Source organism: Phaseolus vulgaris, chromosome 5 (assembly GCF_051622355.1).
Source record: "Phaseolus vulgaris cultivar YP4 chromosome 5, ASM5162235v1, whole genome shotgun sequence".
Taxonomy (NCBI): Eukaryota; Viridiplantae; Streptophyta; class Magnoliopsida; order Fabales; family Fabaceae; genus Phaseolus; species Phaseolus vulgaris.
The window spans coordinates 38020857-38037875 of NC_143502.1; the positions used below are offsets into that span (position 1 = coordinate 38020857).

The 17019-nt window shown below is 30.2% G+C and overlaps 2 pseudogenes; one reads left to right on the plus strand and one right to left on the minus strand.

The window, feature by feature from the left end:
- The first annotated feature begins 11405 nt into the window (after window positions 1-11405).
- Window positions 11406-16688, plus strand: LOC150027619 (uncharacterized; annotated as a pseudogene).
- LOC150027620 (small nucleolar RNA R71) lies at window positions 11788-11893 on the minus strand (annotated as a pseudogene).
- Window positions 16689-17019: the final 331 nt, after the last annotated feature.

The following is a 17019-nucleotide window of genomic DNA, read 5'->3' on the forward strand; positions in this document are numbered from 1 at the left end:
TACTTTGACGATCTATATGATAGAAAGTACACTTATATGATAGAAAGTTAAGGTAATAATATATGATAGAAAGTTAAGGTAATAATATATTCACAATTCTATTTTTATTTTTTTTATACAATTACATTACAACTTTTAATATTATTATTTTAATATTTATTTAGAATATTTAATTATAAATTTATCTTTTATTATATATATTTATATTTAAATTAACCACATTAAAAATTATGTACAGTATATCATTTCTCGAAAGTTAATTTTCACATCCGACAAGAATATGGGACGGTACAAAGCGGAGCATGACACACGTTACAACTTTTTCTTCTTTTCTCGTTTAGAAAATAATATTTGCTTGAGACATGATCCGATAAAAAAAAATATCCTATAATAAAATTAATTATAGTTTATTAGAAGTTTGTAGTAAATAAAAGCTGTTGATTTTCTAAAGCGTGGTAATTTTGTAATGACTTATCTGTAATGTACTGCCTAATGTAATAGGAATTTTTTTCATAATACAAGGATATCAAAACTAATAAGTAATTTTTGAAGAGTATAAAACTCAGGATATCAGAAAATGGAATTAAAGAGAATATCACTAAAAATATTTTATAAAGAATAAATAAAGAAACTTGGATTATGTGTTTTGGAGTAGTCTGGTGACTAGGCAAAGGGAAAAGTGTTGGAGAATATTACAAAATGGACTTTAAGCCTAACTCAACCCCATAAAACCGGCTCAATGGGATGAGGTTTGCACCCACTTATATACTATGATAGGCCCAACACAAACACTCGCTAGGATAGGCTCGAAAATGACTCTGATACCATGTTACAAAGTGGACTTTAAGCCTAACTCAACCCCATAAAACCGGCTCATAGGGTTGAGGTTTGCACCCACTTATATATTATGAAATGTCCTTATCTCTAGTCGATGTGGGATCTCCAACAAAAAGTTTAAAAACTAAAAAAAAAGAAGAAAAAAACAGAAGCCGTTCTGCAGGATCGTAAACCGTGGAAAGCTCGTCGGAAAATAGGAAGATGCTCCTCCAACAACTTGAAACACTATGTTTTGATAAATTAAATATTATTTTAAAAACTAAAAATATTATTAATATCTAAAATAATTCTTATTAATAAAATTTATAAACTAGTTTTTAGTCTATGTAATAGTAATGTCAATTCTCCAAGCACAGACCAATTAAAAAAAACTAAGAAGAAATGTAAAAACAAAGAAAAGTAGAAGCATAAAGTGAAAAAAAAATGTAAAGGAAGATAACAATAAAAAGAAGGGATACATTTTTGAATTGATATTATATTACATATCAATTTAATAATAAAAATGTATTAATAATAAAAATTATTTTATATATCAATAACTTTTAATTTTAAAATAATATTTAATTTAATTAATATAATAAGTAATTTTTTTATCTTTAAATTTTTTTATTCTTTTTGTATTATTGAATTACCTATCACTCTAATTTAATGTTATTCTTTAGTGGAAATATAAAACTAAATGTGATTACTGTTATGTCGATATATACATAGAATATTTTGTTATAATATTATTTATTTTGTTATACATAATGAAGGTAGAAAACAGAAAAAAAAGCATACGAAATAGTTAGAGTTGTGTCGAAAAGCATCACGGAAATCTGACTCATCAAGCTCGTGGTGTGAATGGTTCTGACTACAAGGGAAAACAAGTGGAGCGTGAAAATACGAAAATTTCCACGTTAAATTGGTGTTGGAAACATTCCTTTAACCTTTTTTTATACAAAATACTATGATCATGTCAACGCGTGTGATCTTTCGTCAATTTTAGGAATGTGGCATCCAAATTTTGTTGTTGACTAATTGAACCGATTTCAACGCCGAATTTTGTATCAAAATTATGAGTTTGACTTGCTATTTTATCCCAGGTGTCAACTCAATAACATAATTAAGTTAATTTTATATAATAATATAAATGAGTATATTAATTGTTATGAAGAAATATACATAAAATATAAATGATATAATTATAGTTTTTATACGAAAGTAGTGTATTTTTTTCATGAATTATAATTTTGAGTAAATTATTTTTTAAAAAACAGTAAGTCTTACATATATGGATGACTTGTAAAAGTATTATTATATGTATATGACTTTAGGTTGAAAAATCCAACTTTACCAATTTTATCAAATAGAAGCTGACTATTTTGATTGAATTTAAAATTAATTTTAAAAGAAGTATACGTAACATATATAATTTTGTACAATTTTAATGTAAAAATAATTGAATTCGTACCTAATATACAATTTTAAGTATAAAACAATACAATTAAAATCATACAATTTTTATTACACTATAATCGTACGGGTTATGTATGAGTTTCACTCTACAATCATTCATCTAATATATCACTTACCTATTTCGTATTTTTTTTATATCCAAAATCATAATTTAGGAAAAAAAAATATACTGTTTTTATGAAAAAAAAAACATTTATGAAAAAACACATGATTATAATAACAATTATAGTAACAATGAGAGTTACACATGTTTATGTTTATGTTTCTTGCGTGGAGATTCGTCGCATATAGATGCAAATATGGAATAAAAGCCCAATTTGATGAAAAAATGATGAATGATAGTGGCATTCGTGATGAACCAGACTTTTAAAGTCAACGACAGCAAATAGTATATGTAAAACATTCTTCTAAATTTTTCTTAAATAAAATTTTTGTTCTAAAAGAAAAAGACACTATTTTCTTACCCAAAAATGTGTGCATAAATATAATTTAAACACTAAAAAAAGCAAAAACGTATTTTCTCTGCGTGGTCCCATTTTAATTGCTTACCAATTTAACTCCACGTGTGCCATTGACTTTTGTAATGAGTATGTATGCTTTTGACATGTTTTTTCAAGTCAACGTCTCCTATTACCATCTCGTCAAGTCAACCATATTCTCCTACCAATTATTATCACTAAAAGTTAATAATAAAAATATTCTTAAAGTATCTATACTTGTTTTTTATTACTACATTTTTTCTTCTAATTTAAGATTATTTATTTATTTATTTATTTATTTATATTAGTCCATTGTTTTACGTTTTTACATAAATGTTGCTAAGATCATCATAATCTCAAATACTAAAATAACTTTAAAAACTTTTACATATTCTTTTTTTTTAATTTTTTATCTTTTTTTTTTCATTCCTTTGTCTCTCTCACAAAAAATTGTCATACATTTTTTAAAACCTTGATTACACCTGCATCCAAGAATCTCGTATTCTATTTGATTAAATTTTGTGAATTTCTTAGTAAACTTGTTGTTAATGATATTTTAAATAAACTAATTTCTATTTGAAACTTTATTTTAAAAAGTAATAAAGATTATACTAAAAAACCATTATAGCATAAGTTATCATATTATTATCGAGTAAGAAAATTTTTGGTAATTTTTCTCTTAAAAAAATTGGAAAATTTTAATATCAATGATTTATGAGTCAAATTCAAATAAAGCATTAATTTCACATTAAATTCAAATTCAAAATGTTAAACTAACAAATTTATGAATTTTTTTTAATACGCTGTTTTAACTTTTCATATTTAAATTTTTAACAATTTTAATCTAAATTAATTAGACAATTTTTACTAAAATAATGTTTTCCGAATTCAACTTGCTTTAGTAGATATTTTAATTTTAATTAAAAAGTTAAATTGAATTAGGAAAAAAAGAATTTAATTATTGTGATGATTTTTTTAAACCAATTAAAAAATATTAAATATATGAACACACAATATTCAATAAAAAAATTGATTTGAATTTTTCGTCCAAAACCTAAAGACACCCTTCTTATAAATCAATCACAATAAAACAAATAGACGGCAATGATGATGCACCGAAAAGCCATTTCAGAAAATGACATAAGCTGAACGAAACACTTTACCAATTTTATCAAGTTTGGTTTTGTGGAGGCTTCTCTCATTAAAAAGCAAAAAACTGAGAAAAATATGTTGTTTAATTCTCCTTAGTGTCGGTTCCAATTACAAAGTTTATTGGAAACTTAAATAATAATTAGACTTTGATAGTAATTAAAATAAAAATAAAAATCATTTAATTTAATGATTCATTATCTTAATATGTTAATCGTATTTTTTAACAGAATTTTAGAAAATTGAGTAAAAGATTTAATGTTTATTATTTTTTTAAACTTTTTTTCGTGTAAACACACTTAAATTTCACAGAATTTAATCTAACTATAAATAATTTTATTTAGAATAATTTGCTAATTATCTTATTTGTGTCTAATTAACCGGACTATTGTATAGCATAAAAAATATGGTTTCAATTTTTTTAGAAGGTTGATGAGGTAATTTAGGTAAAACATATAATGTCTTAAAATTTATCATTAAATATAAATATCTTTCATTAATTTTTTTCATTAATGTTTATAGAAATTCAAACTTTTTCAGTTATAATTACATTAAGTTCAACTCCTCATATTAAAATTAAATGAAGTTCATTAAATTCGGTTATATAAATAGTTGTGTAATCTGACTTAAATCTTATAGCTAGTGAAAATACGATATTTTTTGAAACTCGATTAAAAATATCATCAAAGCAAATGTTTAATATAAAAGTGGATTACCTTAAAAATTGGGTTTCGAAACTTGGGAGATAGGGTTAAACCACATGTAAATTTAAATAACTGATATGTAATTAAAAATTGATTTTATTACAACCAGATAATCATCTCAATATTTGATAACAACCTGATTGGATATTAATATAGGGTCCAAAAACTTATAAATATAGCTTTATTATCTAAAGTGTCCTCACTCAATCTCATCCAATTATTTAAATACTAATGTATCTCTATCATCTTTCTAATTTGAGCGTCTTCTGCAAGTAGATCAACCTCAATCTTTATCAAAAACAAAGCTCGACAACTCATTAACAAAGAAGTGAACTCGTCCAAAAACTTGGTCATCCACCTCATATCAATATATAAAATAAAAATTGATAATATTTTTTAATACATTTTTTACTTTTTGTTCTTGTATTAACATCCCACACTAGAGTTACAAAAGTATTATAGGTATTAGAAATATTCTTCCAAAAAAGTATATTATATTTAAACAGCTTATACTTAAAATCTTGTATACATTCAATCAAATGCATTTAGTTGTCTCTCGACCTACATAACCTACATAGTACCTAACATATGTTAGGGTTGACTCTTTTCAATTCTATAAAGTCCTAGTGACTCTTTACCTTCAAATAGATAATATGAATCTTCATCAGTTTCCTCATACTACCTTCTTCTACATGATTTTTAGGTTAAGAATAAATTTTAAATATCTCATTCTACACATTACATAACCCAATGCTTACACTAACTTATACAATTTATACAATGATAAATAACTTGCATAGTAATTATTTTCGCCCACTAATTTTAATAATTTGATTGCATAAATGTTCCACACATTTATCTATCCACATCTCGCATAGTACAATTTTAATTCATAATCACGTTAAATAAGGAAATTAGAATTGTACAACACAACTTTTAGATAATTTAAAACTAACTTAGATAAAAAAGAGAATGAATATTATTTGAATGATGTATCTTACAAAGATGGTGTTGCTTGAGTTAAATCCTTATTTTAATTTGAACAGAATATCCAAATTTTATCCAATTTATCTTCGATGCATTCTTATATTAGCGAGGTTTTTCATTTATACTAATATAAAAAAGTTTCATATTTTATTAAGACAAATATTACATAATTTATCACCAACCAGAATTATTTACCTAATAAGCTAAATGCAATAAAACAAACTCTCAAACCATGTTTAAAATAAGTATATTAGAATAATACATATTTTCACATAAATTTTCAAATTCTAAAATTGCAGTTGACCTTCAACAAATCAAATAATAAGACAAATCTCAAAATCAAGAATTTTTATTGGAGTGATAAAATGGGATATCATCACCTTTTTTAGTCACCCTGCAAACAAGTAGGTTGGTCGGCCAACATACCTTTTTTTTAATTTTTATTTTTAAATTTTTTGACGGATTAATTAATATGTTGAGTAAATTAAGAAAATTATTACTTTTACCTACTAAATTATTCGACAAAACTACTCATTCTAATTTTATTTGTAAATACTCATATTTAAATTAACTATAACCTAAATTGAAATTAAAATAAAATTAATTTCACTTACTTTTAAGTTTTTCCTGTATAGTAAAAAATCTTATTATTAGTTGATCATTTAAAAATCTCCGACGAAACACCTCAATTCAAGTATAAAATCTTAACACCATCTTCCAAATAATTCTATACCGGATGGTAGGTCTCACTATCCAGTTTGTGTTGATCGACATGACTAAATCCGTTAAACTTAGCAAAGGGTTAACAAGCCTAAAACAATCATTAAACATTAGGTAATGTGCTATTAATTATGACCTAAACGCTAATCCGACCCAATAATAGTAAGTCAATAATAATCATATAAATAGTCACAAGTTTCGAAGAAAAAAAATGTTCAGAAAATTCAGAATTAATTCTTCCCTTTGGTGTAGATACAAAATGGGCATTTGTGGAAGTAATAAATAAATAATAGAAAATATAGCAAAAAATAGAATAATGATATTGAGAATTTAACATGGAAAACTTCCTCAACTTGAGAAATAAAAACACTCAATCTCACCCAAAAAATGTCTCTCTAGTCTCTCTCTAGGATTTCTAATCTCACACTATGGTGGATATCTACTATCTCTTGCTTCATTTTTTCTCTTCCTTCCCTTTATATAGAGAATGGGAGGAAGACTTCTTCGTAAAGATATTAATGTTCATTACATTTTCAAGAGAGAGTTACAATTCAAAAAAACTTTTTAATGACCATCATTTCAATGGATCAATTACCAATATTAGTTGGTCATAATATTCCATTAAATTAAGGAGGGATTCCCAACAATTCTCTCTCTTAATTGACTTAATTGAGGGTATCAATAATTCAGCTCCCCCACAACAGTGTTACCAATATTCATTGATCATAATCTCCCATTAAACTAAAGAGGGATTCCCAACAATTTTGCCCCTTCCTGACCTAATTGAGGGGTATCAAGGATTCCAATATTTGACCCTTTATACCTGACAAGTGGGTTTTGGCGCGCACCTGAATATATACAAGTAGTACACTCATTCTAGGCTTATCTCTTTTTTCTTGTTATTGAAATCAAAACAAATGGTCTGAATATATACAAGTAGTACACTCATTCTAGGTTTAACTAAAGAGGAAAAAAATCAATAATTAAATACTAGAATCATAACACACAGAGACAAAATAAAGGTTATATGGAGGATGTTTGTGAAGAAGGGGAAGAAGCCTTTTTTTATATGATGAGCACGCAAGACATTGTCAATATATATAGGTGGGTATGAAGGAAGCCGTTGAATTTGTTTAAAAATATGCCAAAATGCATGACCATTAGAAGTAGAAAAATGTATCTCATAGGTAAATATTGGTGGAAAACTCCACAAATTCCTTGGTGACCGAATTGCGAGAGTAAGCTTATTGTTGTACCATGTCACACTTTTCATGCACTAGGAACCACATAACCATATAAAATAAAAATCTTCTTGTTACACACACAATAAAATGATCCTCGTACAAAATCTATTACGAAGTGGACTTTAAGCCTAACTCAACCTAATAAAACCGGCTCATAAGATTGAGGTTTGCACCCACTTATATACAATGAAAGGCTATAATCTCTAGGAGATGTGGGATCTCCAACACACCCCCTTCACGCCGAGACTGCCAACTCGTGCGTGAGACTATATATTATGGGTGGTCCGATAGCAGCCCGATAGCGGGTGGTCTGATAAGCCCAACAAATACTCGCTAGGATAGGCTCGAAATGACTCTGATATCATACAAAAACCGTTGAAGCTTGCAAACATGCTGGGGAGAAGGAAGAGAGAGGCCAAGTGGGGGGGGGGGGGTCATGTATACCTCTTCATGGAGATCACCATGAAGAAATGCATTATTGACATCAAATTGTTTTAAAATCCAATTTTTGGTAGTGGCAATAGTAAGGGGAAGGCGGAGGGTAGTGAGTTTAGCAACATGTTCAAAAGTGTCTAAGAAATCAAGTCCTTCAAGTTGGGTGAACCCTTTGGAAACAACTCTAGTTTTGTGGCGCTCAATAGTGCCATCAAAATAGTATTTGATTTTATATACCCATTTACAACTAATAGTTTTCTTTCCCAGAGGGAGAGGGGTAAGTTGCCAAGTATTGTTAGCAGCAAGAGCTTGCAGCTCATCTTGCATGGCAGATTGCCAAGAAGCATGTTTGGAGGCTTCGTTATATGACTGAGGTTCAGGATGAGAATTGATAGAGGAAATAACATTTCTAAAATTGGAAGATAAGGAATTGTATGACAAGTAATTATGAATAGGATATCTACTACTTACAGTGTTGGTTGCAGTGTGGAAATTTGCAAGATAGGCAGGTTGTCGGTGAGGACGAGCTGATCTTCTTGGAAATTGGGGTGAGGTGCTTCCTGGAGATGCAGGCGATGATAATTCTGGTGGAGGTGCAACGTTGGATGCAGGAGCAGAGGCACTATTTGTTAGAAGATCAGAGGATAATGAGGCTGGTGGAGGGACAATATTGGGTGCAGGAGTAGAGGCACATGGCTCGACAGGAGGTGCAGTATCAGAAAAAAAATCAAAAGCAGAATTATATGCGTTAGAAATAGGGAGAGATAAAGTGTTAGGGTCCTTAGGCAAGCCACTGTCCAATTTATATGGAAAGTGGTTTTCATGAAAGATTACATGTTTTGATATCTCTATGCTATGAAACTTTAAATTTAAGATAATATAACCTTTTGTATTTTGCGGGAAGCCAAGAAAAATACCTTTGATAGATCTATCATCTAATTTTTTTTTCCTATGTGCAGTAATGGTACTAGCATAACAGAGACAACCAAACACTTTTAGAAAGGAAATGTCATAAGGTTTTCCAAACAATTTTTCATGAGGAGTGATGTTATTAAGTAATGGAGTATGAATAGCATTTATTAAGAAAACAACATGATTTACAGCAAATTTCCAAAAAATAGGAGGAAGATTTGCTTGAAAAAGTAAAGCCTAGGTTACATTTAGTATGTGTTGATGTTTACGTTTTACAATGCCATTTTGTTGTGGTGTTTCAACACAAGATTTTTTATGTATAATTCCCTTTGAAGCATAAAAATTTGACATAGCAAACTCAACACCATTGTCAGTGCAAATCAATTTGATATTAGTTTGAAATGATTTTGAACGAAAACAGTGAAGTTAATGATGTGCTGACGCACTTCAGATTTGTTATGCAGCAGAATAACCCAAGTATAACGCGAGTAATCATCAACAATAGTCAAGAAATAACGAAAACCTTGCATAGAAATTATGGAACATGGTCCCCAAATATCAAGTGTACAAAATAAAAAATAGCAGAGGTAACAGTATTACTTAAAGTGAAAGGAAGTTTTCTTTGTTTTGCACGACTAGAAGTGTCACATACATGATGAGTATCAACAATAATAAAAGAGTATTGTTTGCTTAAGACATGTAATCTTTCAAGTGAAGGGTGTCCTAGTCTATAATGCCATAGTGTTTTGTCTGTGATATTACAATTAATAAAAGGAGCAAAACAATGCGGTTTAGAACGGTTAGAAGCAGGCAAGGTAGTGACAAGGTAGAAGTCAACGGTGGCTTTAACTGTACCAATCCTCTTTTGGGTGAGATTGTCCTGTATAATGCTGTGGGTTGAAGTAAAAGTTAAAGTACATTTAAGTTGGTGTGTGAGTTTAGAAACAAATATTAAGTTTAATTGAAAATGAGGCATATATAACGCATCAGACAAATAAAACTTATCGGAAAAACGTATTAAACCAGAATATGTGGCATAAACAGTTTGGCCATTTGGAAGACTCATTAAGACAGGTTTAATTTTAGTATAAGTAGTAATTCAAATTGTGACAAACATGCTCCGTGGCACCAGAATCAATAATCCACAATATTGAGGTGATATCTTATATATTAATATTCAGTTCTTGATTGATTATTGGTATTGTTGTTTTACTTTTAATTTTCTGTGACAAATTGAGAATCTTAAATCTGACCGGGATGTATTTTTAGGGTTTTGACCTAAACAACAATACTTAACATATTTGAGTGCTAGGAATAGACTTGAAATGTTAATTACTATTAACGTCTGAGTTTCGTTCTAAGTTGTTCTTATAATTATGCGAGGGGTCGATAGTTAGAGAACATTCTTAAGGATTTTATATGCGAGGAATCGATATAAATGATTTTTATATGGGCATCAATTTCAATTAAAGAACTTAATATTGACATGCTAATCAAAATACATGAGAGTGAGAGAGATGAAACCTAATCCCTATTTTTCCAATTGAAACAACTAATTTTTTGTCTGTTTTCTTATTGATCATCGCCAACCCAACCACTTTCAATACACTTTTAATTGTTTTGTTTTATATTTAGCGATTATTGTACTTGATAATTCACTGTTGCTTGTGGGATCGATATCCGTCCTTAGGGACAATTATTACTTTTGACAAACCCGGTGCACTTGCCGTAAAAAGTCATCAAGTTTTTGGCGCCAGAGAACAGGTTTGATTTGTTGAGTATAATTTCCTAAATATTATGAATATTTTAATTGTTTTGATTTTTTTTTTTTACCAATTTATTTGATTTTATTTTAGTTTGCTGATTTGCTGTTATTATTTTAATTCTTATTTTGATTTTAGTTATTTCTATTTATTTTCAGATTTAGTTTGATTTTTGTTTTGATTTTATTTTATTTTAGTTCTTTTTAGGTTTAGGTAGTTTTTATTTATTTGTTTTAATTATTTATCTATTACTAGTTTTAGCTTTTATTTTTACGCTAGTTTACGTAGTATCTTTAAAATAAGTTAGTTAGTTGTTTATGTTTTGTTTTATTTGTTTTATTCTATTTTGTTTTTATTTCTAGTATTTATTTTATTCTGTTTTTATTTCTTGATTTTAGTTATTTCTCGTCTTCATTGTTTCCTTCTATTCTGTTTTAGTTTTTATTTTATTTATATATTTTTATTTTTATTTTTGTTATATATTTTTTTTTCTGAATATCTTTGTTTTATTTTCTTAGTGTCATTTTAGTGTTTTGTTTTGTTTTATTTTAAGTTTAATTTATAGTTTAGGCTGTTATTGATTTTATTTTAGTTAGCAATTTAAATTTCTGTTTGTTTTTTTTTTCTTAAAAAAAATAAAAATAAAAATAAATAAATAAAAATAAAAATATATTCTATTTTTTTTCTTCTTTCCCACTAATATTTTAGGAAAGCAACATGGCAGAAGAACAAGCCAAGAAGACACTTGGAGATTATGTCATATACCAAGGACCACGGCATTATTCTAGTATCGCAATACCTGCTACCGCTAAGGCCTTGGAAATAAATTCCAATTTTCTTACTCTTATCAGTGCCCATCAATTCACAGCAATGGAGCATGAAGATCCATATTCACATTTGAATACATTTTATGAATTGGTGGGAGTAATGGGCTTTGAATCAGATGATGTTGATAATGTTTGTATGCACTTGTTTCCTTTTTCATTGGCAGGAAAAGCTAAGGATTGGCTTAGTTCACTTCCAAATCAGAGCCTGACGAGCTGGGAGGATGTAGAAGAAAAATTTCTGCAAAGATTTTTTCCAATCTCTCGCTACATTAAAGCTAAGTCTGAAATCTCTATGTTCAGACAAGGAGCAGATGAGTCTTTTTGTGAGACATGGGAAAGATTTAAGATGATATTGAGAAAATGCCCAAATCACGGGTTTGAAGACATTGCTCAACTGAGCATATTCATTAATGGTCTCAAATTTGATATGAAGATGCTCTTAGATGTCGCAGCTGGTGGCACAATGGTGACTCTTGATGCCGAACAAGAAACAAGGATTATTAATGGATTGGCATCAACAGATTCTCAAGACCAGTATGATGGACGAAGTACTCGGAAGAAAGGATGGATTGAAGATACATTATTGGCTCAAAATCAAATTTTGACACAACAGGTTGAGCAGTTAACCACACAAATGGCAAAATTGCCTCAACAATTACATGTTATTCAAAGGCAGAATCAAGAATTAAGGTGCGAACTGTGTGGAGGTGAGCATTCCAGTGAGCAATGTGCTTACCAAAATAATTCTTTTGAAGAAAAAGCGTTTTACGTGGAAGATCAAGGAAAGCAAGGAACTTTTCAACAACTCCAACTATTAGATCATGTGTCCCAAGAGATAATGAGCAAAATGGAAGATTCTACAAAAAAATTTACACACACCATGTTGGTTGTGCAGAAGAACGTTGAGAATTTTGAGACACAAATTAAGCAACTTACACAAGGGTTGAGGGAACTCAGGGAGAAATGCAAGTCAATCACTACAAGAAGTGGAGTAGTTGTAGGAAAGGGGATTGGTGATAATCTACAAAGTAAGGAAAGAGACATAGAGAGTGAGGAAAGAAAAATTGATAGGGAAGAAAAAAAAGAAGAGGAAGAAAAAAACAAGAGTGAAGAGGGAGAAGTGAAAGAAAAAAATGAGAGGGTACAGGAAGAAAAGAAAAAAAAAGGAAAAAGAGAATGAAAAAAGAAGTGTTCCAATTGTAGATTTACCTTATCCACATGCTCTCTCCAGAAAGAATATAGAAGGACAGTTTATCAGATTCTGTGAAATTCTAAAACAACTAGAGATAAGTATTCCGTTCATTGAAGTTTTGGAACAAATGCCTACTTATGCCAGATTTATGAAGGATTTGTTGACCAAGAAGAGAAGATTAAAAGAACAAGGAATTGTGGAGCTAGAAGCAGGATGTAGTGCCATTATTCAAAAATCATTGCCACAAAAATCTAAAGATCCTGGGAGTTTTACTTTGCCAGTCACAATAGGAAATTTTACAGTGGCCAAAGCATTACTAGATCTTGGGGCAAGCATAAATCTGATGCCACTATTTATGTTGAAGAAAATCGGGGATGTTGAAATTCTGCCTACAAGGATGACACTGCAATTAGCTGACAGATCAATAAAATATCCACATGGGATAGTAGAGGATCTTTTGGTGAAGGTAGACAAATTTTACTTCCCAGTTGATTTTGTGATCATGGACATAGAGGAAGATGTTGAAGTATCTCTTATTCTTGGACACCCATTTATGAAGACTGCAAAAATTATGATTGATGTGGATGAAGGAAAGTTGAAGGTTCGAGTGCAGGATGAAGAAGTTAGCTTTGATGTATTTGAAGCAATGAAACATCCGATTGATTAGAATGATTGTTTTAGGATGGATGCACTGGATGAACTGTATTTGGAAAATCACAGAGAAATATTTATAGATGATTCATTGATGAAAGCAGTCTTAAATGATAATGAAAATTGTGAGGACTGTGGGGAGAAGGAAGTCAAGGAATGTTTGTTAGAGCTGGGAAAGACAAAAGAAGTTCAACAAGGGATTGTTGATGAATTAGAACTGAACAAAGCCAACACCCCTCAGAAAATAGAGTTGAAACAGTTGCCAACTCATTTGAAATATGTTTTTCTTGAAGAAAATGGGGAGAAGCCATTTATCATAAGCAACCATTTATCCAAAAAGGAACAACAAAAGTTGATAAAAGTGTTGATGGCAAATAAAGAAGTTATAGGATGGACATTTGCTGACTTGAAAGGTATAAGCCCAGCATATTGCATGCATAAAATTCACATGGAGCAAGATTTCAAACCTGTGGCTCAACCACCCAGGCGCTTAAATCCTTCCATGAAGGAGGTTGTTAGAAAGGAGGTACAAAAGCTTTTAGAAGCAAGAATGATTTATCCCATTTCAGACAGTGCGTGGGTTAGTCCGGTACAGGTGGTACCTAAGAAAGGAGGTATGACAGTTATTTATAACGAAAAAAATGAATTAATTCCTACAAGAACTGTTACAGGATGGAGGATGTGCATTGATTATAGGAAACTGAATCAAGCTACGCGGAAAGATCATTATCCATTACCTTTTATGGATCAAATGTTAGAAAGATTGGCAGGTAAAGAATATTATTGTTTTTTGGATGGTTATTCAGAATATAATCAAATTGTGGTTAATCCAGAAGATCAAGAGAAGACAACATTTACTTGCCCATTTGGCGTTTTTGCTTATCGAAAAATGCCATTTGGTTTATGTAATGCGCCAACAACTTTCCAAAGGTGTATGTTTGCTATTTTCGCAGATATGATTGAGAAATGCATTGAAGTTTTTATGGATGACTTTTCTGTGTTTGGATCTTCTTTTGATGATTGTTTAGCTAATCTTGATCTCGTACTGAAGCGATGTGTGGAGACAAATCTTGTGCTAAATTGGGGGAAATGTCATTTCATGGTCACTGAAGGAATTGTCTTAGGCCATAAAATTTCTCATAAAGGGCTGGAGGGAGATAAAGCAAAAATTGAAGTCATTGAGAAGTTACCTCCACCAGTCAACATCAAAGGAATCATAAGTTTTCTAGGGCATGCTGGATTTTACAGAAGATTTATTAAAGATTTCTCCAAGATTTCAAAGCCCCTATGCAACCTTCTCAATAAGGATACTCCTTTTAAATTTGATGATAATTGTTTAACTACTTTTAATATCTTGAAAGAAAAACTCATTTCTGCACCTATCATAACTGTTCCTGATTGGAAACTTAATTTTGAGATAATGTGTGATGCTAGTGATTATGCAATAGGAGCAGTTTTAGGACAAAGGAAAGAAAGAATTTTTCAAGTAATACACTATGCAAGTAAAGTTTTAAATGAAACTCAAAGTAATTACACCACAACAGAAAAAGAACTACTAGCTATAGTGTATGCACTTGAGAAATTTCGATCTTATTTGATAGGTTCTAAAGTCATTGTTTTCACTGATCATGCTGCAATAAAATATTTATTGAATAAAGCAGATTCTAAGCCAAGACTTATACGATAGATACTTTTGTTGCAGGAATTTGATTTGGAGATCAAAGATAAGAAAGGATGTGAGAACAATGTAGCATATCATTTATCAAGACTAGCAAATGATGAGGTAACCACATTAGAGCCAGAGGTTCTTGCTGAATTTCCAGATGAGAAGCTACTAATAATCAAAAAGAGGCCATGGTTTGCAGACATGGCCAATTTTAAAGCTACTGGAACAATCCCGGAGAATTTGGACTAGCATCAAAAAAGAAATTTTTTTAAGGATGCCAATCATTATGTGTGGGATGATCCTCATTTGTTTATAATGGGTGTAGATAATTTGCTGAGAAGATGTGTTTCTTCAGATGAAGCCAATAAAATTATATGGCAATGCCATAATTCAGCATATGGAGGACATTTTAATGGGGAAAAGACAGCTGCAAAAATTCTTCAATCAGGTTTTTTCTGGCCTTCGTTGTTTAAAGATACACATGCATTAGTACAAAGATGTGATAGGTGTCAAAGGACAGGAAGCATTTCTAGAAGACATGAGATGCCATTACAAAATATTCAAGAAATTGAAGTCTTTGATTGTTGGGGCATTGATTTTATAGGGCCTTTGCCATCTTCTTTTTCAAATGAATATATACTAGTGGCAATTGAGTATGTTTCTAGATGGGTGGAAGCAATTCCAGCACAACATGCAGATTCCAAGACAGTCATCAAATTTCTTAAAAGGAACATTTTTTGCAGATTTGGCACTCCAAGAGTATTGATAAGTGACGGTGGGTCTCATTTTTGTAATATCCAATTGAAGAAAGTGTTAGAGCATTATGGGGTTAGTCATAAAGTAGCATCAGCCTACCACCCACAAACAAATGGGCAAGCAGAAGTTTCTAACAGAGAAATCAAGAAAATATTAGAGAAAACAGTGGTTGCATCAAGGAAAGATTGGTCAATCAAACTTGATGAAGCTCTATGGGCGTATAGAACGACATTTAAAACTCCTACTGGCCTTTCCCCATTTCAGTTGATTTATGGGAAAGCCTGTCATCTTCCGGTGGAATTAGAGCATAAAGCATATTGGGCATTAAAAACACTAAATTTAGATGCTAAAGCGGCTGGGGAAAAGAGAAAACTGCAAATCCATGAACTTGAAGAGATGAGGTTAAACGCATATAGTTCCTCAAAGCTTTATAAGGAATGCACAAAGAAATATCATGACAAGAAGATTGTGGAAAGAAATTTTTACCCTGGGCAATCTGTGCTTTTATTCAACTATAGATTGAAACTTTTTCCTTGAAAGTTAAAATCTAAATGGCCAGGTCCTTATGTTGTGAAAGAGGTAAAGCCTTATGGAGCAATAGAGTTAGAAGAACCAAAAGCACACAGAAGTTGGGTTGTAAATGGTCAGAGGGTAAAGCCTTACTTGGGTAATGAATAGGAAACACTCACTATGGTAATCCTTTTAGATGACCATAAAGACATAGGCGTCAAGCTATATGACGTTAAAAGAGCGCTTACTGGGAGGCAACCCAGTCCACATTTTAGTTTTATGTTGTTTTATTACCTTTGCTGATTTTATATAAAAAAAAAGTAAATAATAATAATAAAAAATAAAAAATAAAAAATCCTATATGCCTCCTAATCATTTTGCAGGTTATGTATTTTTGACCTGGAGACAGGTTCTATTATTCAGGGGGGCAGATCCAGCAAATGAAGCAAGACTGTAGATAAAAATTTTAACAAAATGCTGGATGACTTCTTAAGAAGAGAGGATTGAACAAAAATATGGTTTTATCTCTCTAATTCTCTTTTCTTTTCAGTTATTTAAATTTTTTCGTATTTTATTTATTTTATTTTTCGATTATTTTGTTTTCTGTTTATTTGCTTATTTGTTTGGTTTGTTTTTTTTTTGCTTATTTTGAATAAATTTCCTGTTTTATTAGTTTGGTAATTTTAAGTCTTGAATTATCTTTCTTGACTAAATTTCAGTTTTAATTTG